The sequence below is a fragment of the Erythranthe guttata genome, chromosome 5, assembly GCF_056151865.1.
Source record: "Erythranthe guttata isolate IM_541 chromosome 5, IM_541, whole genome shotgun sequence".
Taxonomy (NCBI): Eukaryota; Viridiplantae; Streptophyta; class Magnoliopsida; order Lamiales; family Phrymaceae; genus Erythranthe; species Erythranthe guttata.
The window spans coordinates 13,070,647-13,079,167 of NC_142537.1; positions in this window are offsets into that span (position 1 = coordinate 13,070,647).

Below are 8,521 nucleotides of genomic sequence, written 5' to 3' on the forward strand. Positions count from 1 at the left end.
TCCCACAAATTGAAATGTTAAATGTCATTTTAATTTTATTAGTGTTGTTTTAATTTCACTCTCAAAGTGCGCATGAAGCACCACAACCAACGTCCAGTTTGGTCGTTAGGGTTATGTTAATTGTAAAAAATCTACACTTATTCACGTCTATTTTTAAGCTAAGAATCGAGCATTGTGACAATCATTTATGTGTTACTTAGGTGCATTTTCATCATAGTTGCATTTAAGGGTTAGAAATCATACATTTGTCTTATTTTATATATGTTTTTAGTATTTTAACAGCAAATTGGTGAACATGGCAAACGAGGGATAAAACAGAAGAAAGAACCCTGAAACATTTAAAAAAAAAAAAAAAAAAACAATCAAATATCGACATCTTACTATCATTAAGAATAGTAACAAGTCATTCATTGTATCGTTAAATTGTCGATTTCTTCAACATAATGAAACAAGTATGTGCTCATGGAGACTTCTTAATGACATTTTGACAAAAAAAAAAGAAAAAAAGAAAAAAAAAAGAAAAAAAAAGAAGAAACTTCGAAAAAGATCGATTGATACAAAAAAAAAAAACCCTTTGGATTTTTTCAAAATTTTAGATATCTGAAACCTTAATTGTTGAAATTACTTGGGCGTTGGTGCTGGGCGATTTGTTCTGGTGATTATAAATGATTGCTCGGTTTCGGCGTGGCTGGTTTTACTCTAACGACTTTGATGGTGAAGGGTTTTATTGTGTCTAGTCTTGCTACATTTTTTTTTTCTTTTTTCTTTTTGGGTTTCGCAAAATAACTTGTCTTTTGGTCTTGCCAAACAACAAAACAAGAAAAATATAATTAATGGGCATATTAGTAATTTTAAGGTTTTCCAATTAGAAAAATAATATTTTTTGTAGTCTTCTTTTAGTTGGTTTTCCACTTAATGTAACTAGTATTTCGAATAGTCGGCGACCTTTTTTTTTTAGTTAAGTGGACTTGTCATGGATTCTTTGCTATTTTCCCTTCAAAATAACACTTAGGGCTGCAGCTATTTGAAATATTAGTTCTACTGGGTGGAAGACTATATTAAATTAGTCAATTTAAAGATATTTAATACCCTTACTTGTTAAAAAAACCCACAAAATGATACAAAGCCACAAACTCAAAGTCACAAAAACCCAACCACAAATAACACAAGACCAAATACTCATCTTCTTCATATTCAAAAATGCAAAGAAAACCTATATCTTTCATCTTTCACAAACCCACAAAACTTCATCATTCAAATTCTTCGCAATGAGGTGGACACGCCCACAGGTCGGGTCTGACCAGGAACCGACCTGGACCCAGAACTGAACCGGAGTTTGCATGGGTCGGTTTCGATTCTTGTATTTGAAAAATCCGAGAATAGTCGCAACCTTTTTTTCTAATTAGAAAAAGAGTTTTTTTTCTTTTGTAGTCTTCTTTTAGTTGGTCTTCCACTTAGAGAGTGTTTGGCTAAGTTTATAAGATGTTAAAAGAAGCTTATAAGATGTTTTAGAGCTTATAAGCACTTCCAAAGTGTTTGGTGATTTTTTAACAAAAGATCTATTTTTTTTTTTAAATAAACTGTTGCAGAGGAAATAAGATCTTTCTAAAAAAAATACCTCTACCCCACATTTTTATTGAAGATCTAATAATGAGTAAAAATAGGAAATAAGCTCATTATCCAAACACTCTAAAAATTAATCCTAAAAATAAGATGTAACAGCTTATCACCTCTTAAAACATCTTATCAGACGTAAGAGCTTATCAGCTGTTTAAAATAAGCTTAGCCAAACACCCTCTTAATGCAACTAGTATTTCGAATGATCGTGACCTTTTTTTTTAATTAAGTGGACTTGTCATGGATTATTTGCCATTTTCCCTTCAAAATAACATCGAGGGTCGCATCTATTTGAAATACTAATTCTACTGAGTAGAAGACCATATTATTTTTTTCAATGTGAATTCCTCGTATCGAGACCGGGCGTATACCCCGCCACTCGGTGCGTTGACCCGATTATAATTTGTTTCGATTCATTAGTAGTAATTTAATTTTGAGTTCAATTATTAAAATGCATGCTTGTTCGAACGGAAGCGATTAAGGTTCGCGATTAATTGAATATGCTCGTATGCATAATCACATGAACTGTCTATTACATGAAAAAAAAAATATATTACCGTTGCGTATTGTTAGAGTAGGTGACCAACAAGCCAACATGTGGCTGTGGTCTTTCGTATTTATTATTGTAATAGACGAACCTTTATTCGTATTAATGATAAAACAACTTGGCATTCTATATCTTTGCCCCTTTGTCACAAGCATAGATGTAGTCCTTACAGTTATTACAAGTACTAGTAATTGATCGTTAGGATCGTGAGATATTTACTTAAGTATTATAACTGTTAAACGTGTTCCTAGTCGAAGGGTTACGCCACCAATGAGGATATCAGCCTTTGCCATTAAGAGACTAGCACTTAGTGTGTGTGTATTGCATCTCATCAGTAAACGGTATTGTGATATCGGCATGCATAAGTGGGTGCTCGTAAGTTGACGAGTTCACTGAACTCCCTCACCCTAGAAATCTCTAAGTGGTTCCCAATAATCGAGTAGAGATATCTATGGTATAGTTGTACACCATTAGTCCGTATGACCTAGACATCACCGTGACTTCACTAGAGGACCAGCTGTATCGTGACCTATCCCTGAGTTCCACCGAGGACCATCCCAAGGGCCAGTGTTCGTGCAGTCCGAAATCTAGTGGGAGGTCTGTGCATTGTAGTCGGGGATTCGATCGCTAGAATAGTCTTGGATGTCCTGTGTGTTCTGAAAGTTTGTAATCATTCTAAGTCTCTGGCCAGAGCTGACTAAGTGATGATTAGAGAATTTGATTCTCAAAGTCATGCACGTAACGATTACAACACTTAGAACGATCGCACCGTTATTGAACATATAAAGAGGTCTCGACGAACCAATGCCTCTAGTTCAATCGGGACATATGTATCGAAGGGACCGTACTGTACGTTAACTATATCTAAAGGTTCTTGCATGCACTTCATTTGTATCTAGGGAATCATGACGCGTAGTTGCTAGACGCCAATCTTGATTCGTTGGGTGATTAAGGTGAAACGAGCTTCATCTTAATCGTAACTCTAAGGGACGAGTTTTGACCACAAAGGGTTGTGGGCCCACAGCTAGCTTACACCTGAACCATCGAGGGTCACACTGCTCGTGCACATGAGATCTTTGAATAAACGGTCAGAGATAAAATGGTTTATCTTTGCATGATTGGAAGTCAATATGATTGGGTCCAACATTCGTAATTTGGAATTATGAATGAGAATAAGAAAAGGAAAAGAATAGGCGAACAATGTAGTGGACTTTCTAAATCGGGAAGTTTCCAAATTTAGAAAGTGCACTGAACTAGGGTTTCCACTTTTGGAAAGTTGGAAATTGAGAGTTGGCACTCGTAATGACGAGGACTTTATAATAATTCCAAAAATGTAATCGTTGCAATTTTTCGGTTATTGAATTGAGAGAGACGAGCAAGTAAAAGTACTAACGAACTTAAGCTGTTGGGCCCGGTCCAACTTAAGCCCGCTAGGGTTTTATGCAAGAAACTATAAATACAAGATTTATAGGTCTTACAAACACACAACACAAAACCCTAACCCTAGCCGCTCACACCCTCTCTCTCTCTCTCGGCCCTCTCTCCTCGGCCACCACGCCGCCGTCGCCGGAGAATCGCCGGAATCGGCCATCCGTTGGCCGATCCCTTTCGGTAGTTCTTTCCTTCTCTTTTTCTTCCGTTTTTCTAACTATTACGTGTCTAGTGCCATGTGTTTAGTAGATTGAAGTATACGAGGTGAAATCCGAGAGGAGGAAGATCGAAGATCGAAGAATCGAGGAGCAGCACACGAGCCGAAGCCGCACGCGATCCCACGCGCCGCCCGAAGACCGCGCGTGAGTTACACGCGCCGCCGTGGCCGTCTCGCCGCTGCTGCCGCTGCACCGCTGCTGCCCCCGGATTGTACGGATTGGTTTCCGTAGCAAACTCTACTTGCTTAGCGCTCCTACCTCACGCTTCAAGAGGTAAACACACGAATTTAATGTTCTTGATTCGTTTACGTTTAAACTATATATTCATGTTTGCTTTCGTATGATTTTATGTGATTACGTGAAATCGTTTTAATCGTTGCGAGCATGTTAGTTGGTTTAAACGCGAGCATGTTAATTGATTTAAATTCAGTTAAACAATTTAGCATGTAATTTGTTTTTAATTTCGCTGGAAGCGCAAATGTACGCAATTAATTGATTTAATTTATCGGGCATGTGTTTATGTGCTTTAAAGTTGTTTAAATCGCATAAAATTATTGTTTTCCGCTGCGTACACGTGTCCGATTCCCAACACGTATATGTGCATCGATTCCCAACATGAAAATCCATTCTAGCTTAAAAATATCCTCATTGGAAAATATAAATATGTTGTAAAAGAAGGCACCACCTATGTTTTCCACAATTTCTTTATGGGCGGTCCAAATGCTAGCTTCATGGCAACAATTCGTACGTTCAAACTCAACTTTATGGGAAGCATGGTAGTTACCCAAACATCAACCGATAAGATGTCATCTACCAACTTTCCTATTGGAATAATAGAATAGGAGAAAGAGAGAAATAATAATACATAATATAATAAAAACCCCCATTATGTTATGGGTTGATTTACATGGAATATATATAGAGAAATATTGCAAGGTAATAGAGTTTAACTAGGTAACTAAATCCTAACTAATCTAGGTAACTCAATGATACTAGAATCCTAATATTACAAGAGTTTTATAATATAATATTCTCTAACACGCCCCGGCAGTCGAAACGTGGCGAACGCGAAGACTGGACAATTACTTGCTAACACGCTCCCGCAGTCGGAACGAATAAACTCCAAAAGTGAAGACTGGACAGAAACGCTAAATCCAGCAGTGGTGAAATCCTTGGTGAAAATATCTGCCAAATTAATAGAAAGAAAATAATAATAATAATAACATGGAGAGATTTTTTATTTATTTTTGTTGAATCGAGAGAGATGGAGAAGATATGAGAGAGAGGAGAAAAATAATTAAAAGAAGATAGAGATTAAAGAGAGAAAAATTAGATTAACCGACTAAGAAGAAGATGTCGGATAAGAAGAAAAAAAAATATAAGTTACCACACCCGGGGAGGGAGAAAATTTGGGTGGATTTCATAGATCTGATAGAAGAAGATTTATAGAGAGAAGCACCACCGGGGAGGGAGGAAATTTGGGTGGTGTTCATGGAAAAGAGAGAAAAAGACTTATAGAGAGAAGAGTACCACCACCGGGAGGGAGAGAATTGGTTTGGTGGTCGCCGGCCATGGAGAAGAAGAGATGTGGCGGCTAGGTTTTAGGCCATGGAGAAGAAGAAGAAGAAGAAGAAGAAGAAGAAGAAGAAGAAGAAGAAGAAGAAGCACCACCGGGGGAGGGAGAAAATTTGGGTGGTGTTCATGAAAAAATAGAAAAAGAAAGATATTAAGAGTACCACCACCGGGGGAGGGAGGAAATTTGGTGGTCACCGCCATTGAGAAGAAAGGGCGGCTAGGTTTTCACCGCCATGAAGAAGAAAGGCGGTTAGGTTAAGAAAAAACTAAACCTGGTGCTCTGATACCATATTGGGAGAATAGAATAGGAGAAAGAGGGAAATAATAATACGTAATATAATAGAAACCCCCACTATGTTATGGGTTGATTTACATGGAATATATATAGAGAAATATTGCAAGGTAATAGAGTTTAACTGGGTAACTAAATCCTAACTAATCTAGGTAACTCAATCATACTAGAATCCTAATATTACAAGAGTTTTATAATATAATATTCTCTAACATTTCCGTTTGACACTTTCGACACAATCAATCAGAATGTTGGATGAAATTTTACTATTTGCTGCAAAAGGGCTCCTATAGTTCACTTATAACTTAGAATTAAATATTGATGTTCTTTAGTATGACTTGCTACTTTTATTTAATATTATACGCGATTGAGAAAGACCTGGTAAAGAATATCAACTGGGGTGGGGTTGGGGGTGGGGTGGGGGGGGGGGGGGGGGGGTTGGGACTTTAGGAGATTCTATACCAAGATTAGAGCATCTACGACAGGTCTTACCATTTTTTCACCAAATCCCATTTATGGTGGCGAAAAAATGGGCCATCTCCCACCGATAGCACACCATTTTACTCTTCCACAATTTTTGGTGGAAAAATGGTGTTTTTGGTCTCCAATTTGTTTCACCAAAATTTAGACCAAATATTAAAATAATAATATTTCACCATTTCACCACTTATAGGAAATGAAAGTTGGTTTGGTCTCCCATGGCATTTCACCATATATGCCCCAAAAATGTTAATCGTAATTTTATAATATTTTATTTCCTAAATATTAATTATAGATCCAATGTTAAGTAATAAATTTTTTTAATTATATAATTTAAAAATTATGTTATCATTCTATTAAATGTCTATATATTTCTCTTCTTGTATTTCATCAATTAAAGTGTGTTTCGCTAATTATTCTATTGTTTCTTATTATATTTTATTAATAGCAATTAGCATATTAGTTAAGTAAAGAAATGAACTAATAAACATTGACCAACAAAATATACAAATTAATTAAAAATAAGCATATTTATATTATTAGAATTAATGTTTTGTTAATAAAATCAAATGTATTTATATTTTAAAAACTAATTTAATAATTAATACCAATGTATTCACGATAAATGTGCTAATAAGTTGGTAATCAGGTGCAATAAGTTAAAATCGTTATTTTATATGGTACTTAATAAAATGGTGTTAATTACGGCAAATCCTATTTTCACCTCTATATTTGGTAGGAAAAATAAGATTTGGTGGAAAAAATAGGAAAATGGTGGACCGGTGGGAGATGAAAATTCCTTCACCAAAAAAATTGGTGGAAAAATAGGATTTGAGTATTTGGTGATATGGGATTGACCACGGTGGGAGGCTAAAACCAAATCTCTATAATTTTAGGTGTAATGATGATATAGGAATTTAAGGTGGGAGACTTAAAACATCTAAATTAGATGAAAAAATGGCATTATGGCTTTCGGTCGGAGATGCCCTTAGAGTGTTTGAAATGTTACAAATTTTAATTATGAAATCATTATTTGATGTATTATTAACAATTTACTTAAATTTTCAGCAAAAATACAGTTTTAGGCACTTTGCGGGAAGTGTTAGCCGAAAAATGGATATTTATCTTGCCGAAGATGATCGCAAACCAGCTTTCACGACCATAACGTATTTGGAACAGCACATAACAGTATTTGAATGATGATATCCTACATAAGAAAATGGGCTTCCTTTGTTTTCTAGGTATAATTCGACGACCTTTAATTTTGCATAGTTTACGTTGATTGTATTATCAAACCTACTCAATATCATAATTCAGTTATTTCTAATATTTACACAATTATATATTTTCAATGTGATAGATTTGTAGTTCGTTGAAAAACTTCACTCTTGTAGAAATAGAGAATATTTTGCAGAGTAACAATAAGACACTTGCTAATTTTCCAACAATGCTGAGCCTAAATATTTTTTGCTTATGCAAACTTAGGACGTACTTATCCATGATGAAGTTCAATATGATAGACATTCCCTAGATGTAGAACATTGTCAACTTTTGGTCAAACATATATTTGGAGAACGCTTGCAAAAGCTCTGAGATCAAAAAGTGAAATAGTCATTGCAGTTGCTTCAAGTGGGATAGCAACTCAGGGTGTAAATGAGCTAAGCCGGCTCATGAGCTCGGTGAGCCACATCAACAAAAGTTCGAGTTCGAACTCGAGTTTTTCGAGTTCGAGCATTCTCATAAGTCGAGTCTGAGCGTATTCGTAGTTGGTCGTAAGCTCGCGAGTCGGCTCACGAGCTTTTTTTATTTAATTTTAATGTAATTATATTAAAAAATATAAAAAAAAAAAAAAAAAAAAGAAAAAAAAGCACAAATGAGCTCAGGCTCGAGCTCGCCACAACAGTCAGGCTCCACTCGAACTCTACTCGTTTACACCCCCTTTCTACTCATTCCGGAGGACATAGTATGTTCATTATCTTTCATTTATTTTTCTTCTTTTTTTGTAAAAATAAACCTTGTCCCTTAGTCTTGAAAAAACAAAAGAAGACAAAATTAAGTAACTGGCATATTAGTCCTTTCAGATTTTGCAATTCAAAATTTATTATATTTTTGTGATCTTCCTTTTTGTTGATCTTCAAGTTCCATGTAGTTGAATTAGTATTTCAAATAGCCACAACTAAATATCTGAGTTTTTTTGACAAACAAATGAATTGAAATGAAATCTCAATAATAATCTCCAATACTAATAATACCACAAACGGCTTTCCAATGTACATAAAAAACATTATCTAAATGAAAAAGGAAATAAATAAACGCGTGTAGACTTGCACTGACGCGATATAGATTTGGATGGAATCCGAG